This window comes from Hetaerina americana, unplaced genomic scaffold (assembly GCF_022747635.1).
Source record: "Hetaerina americana unplaced genomic scaffold, ioHetAmer1.1.p SCAF_1242, whole genome shotgun sequence".
In the NCBI taxonomy this organism is placed as follows: domain Eukaryota; kingdom Metazoa; phylum Arthropoda; class Insecta; order Odonata; family Calopterygidae; genus Hetaerina; species Hetaerina americana.
In genome coordinates this window covers 601-2,500 of record NW_027286340.1, presented here as the reverse complement: position 1 = coordinate 2,500, position 1,900 = coordinate 601, and the positions used below count along the sequence as shown (strand labels likewise).

The 1,900-nt window shown below is 52.4% G+C and overlaps 1 non-coding gene across 1 annotated transcript in view; it reads right to left on the bottom strand.

The window, feature by feature from the left end:
• LOC139686009 (small subunit ribosomal RNA) overlaps nt 1-1,601 on the bottom strand; it is a 1,865-nt gene extending 264 nt beyond the window's left edge. Inside the window, exon 1 of the ribosomal RNA XR_011700285.1 lies at nt 1-1,601. This exon is cut by the window's left edge and continues 264 nt beyond it. This is a non-coding gene — a ribosomal RNA (small subunit ribosomal RNA).
• Nucleotides 1,602-1,900: the final 299 nt, after the last annotated feature.

Sequence of the window (1,900 nt, the reverse complement as noted above, 5' to 3'; positions counted from 1 at the left end):
CCCAATCCCTAGCACGAAGGAGGTTCAGCGGGTTACCCGGGCCTTTCGGCCAGGGAGGACACGCTGATTCCTTCAGTGTAGCGCGCGTGCGGCCCAGAACATCTAAGGGCATCACAGACCTGTTATTGCTCAATCTCGTGCGGCTAGGAGCCGCCTGTCCCTCTAAGAAGATAGCTACGTCGGAAGCATAATAGATTCCGACGCCTAGTTAGCAGGCCAGAGTCTCGTTCGTTATCGGAATTAACCAGACAAATCGCTCCACCAACTAAGAACGGCCATGCACCACCACCCACCGAATCAAGAAAGAGCTCTTATTCTGTCAATCCTACCGGTGTCTGGGCCTGGTGAGGTTTCCCGTGTTGAGTCAAATTAAGCCGCAGGCTCCACTCCTGGTGGTGCCCTTCCGTCAATTCCTTTAAGTTTGAGCTTTGCAACCATACTTCCCCCGGAACCCAAGAGCTTTGGTTTCCCGGAAGCTGCCCGCCGAGTCATAGAAGGAACTTCGGCGGATGGCTAGCTGGCATCGTTTATGGTTAGAACTAGGGCGGTATCTGATCGCCTTCGAACCTCTAACTTTCGTTCTTGATCAACGAAAACGTTCTTGGCAAATGCTTTCGCATCGGTTCGTCTTGCGACGATCCAAGAATTTCACCTCTAACGTCGCAATACGAATGCCCCCGTCCGTCCCTATTAATCATTACCTCGAGTTCTGAAAACCAACAAAATGGAACCGAGGTCCTATTCCATTATTCCATGCACACAGTATTCAGGCGACCAACGGCCTGCTTTGAGCACTCTAATTTGTTCAAAGTAAACGTGCCGGCCCACCAAGGCACTCGGTGAAGAGGACCAAAGAAGGATAACGGAGCCTCGCGGACCCCACCGGCAGGACGTCCGGACCGGCCAGTTGAGCACCGACAAGCGGCGAACCGACCGTCCGAGACACACCTCCGACTACGAGCTTTTTAACCGCAACAACTTTAATATACGCTATTGGAGCTGGAATTACCGCGGCTGCTGGCACCAGACTTGCCCTCCAATAGATCCTCGTTAAAGGATTTAAAGTGTTCTCATTCCGATTACGGGGCCTCGGATGAGTCCCGTATCGTTATTTTTCGTCACTACCTCCCCGTTCCGGGAGTGGGTAATTTGCGCGCCTGCTGCCTTCCTTGGATGTGGTAGCCGTTTCTCAGGCTCCCTCTCCGGGATCGAACCCTGATTCCCCGTCACCCGTTACAACCATGGTAGGCGCAGAACCTACCATCGAAAGTTGATAAGGCAGACATTTGAAAGATGCGTCGCCGGCGCTCAGACCGTGCGATCAGCCAAAAGTTATTCAGAGTCACCAAGGCAACGGACGGAAGACCGACCGATTGGTTTTGTTCTAATAAAAGCACCCCTTCCATCACTGGTCGAGGCACGAGTTTCATGTATTAGCTCTAGAATTACCACAGTTATCCATGTAAGTGTGGGTAAGATCCAAGGAACCATAACTGATTTAATGAGCCATTCGCGGTTTCGCCTTAAAGCGGTTAGTACTGAGACATGCATGGCTTAATCTTTGAGACAAGCATATGACTACTGGCAGGATCAACCAGGGAGCTTGCATGGGCTATGTTCCCGGCGGAATCACCCACCGGGACCACGCTTAGCTCGATTTTCTCGCGAGGAGAACGTTCAATTTTCACCGACTCCGAGCCCACTCGACACCGGGAATCGACCGGGGGTTTCCCGGCAACCCGCATGGCGTCGGTATTTGCCCGAAAATTTATACTTTCGTGTTCCAAATCCAAAAGGGACTAGGTAGAGGTGGGCGAGATCCGAAGAGACCGAGAACCAACCCCGAATCACTTCCTCGCCATTTGCTGACCGGTTGGACTCGCCAATGCGATACTCCACA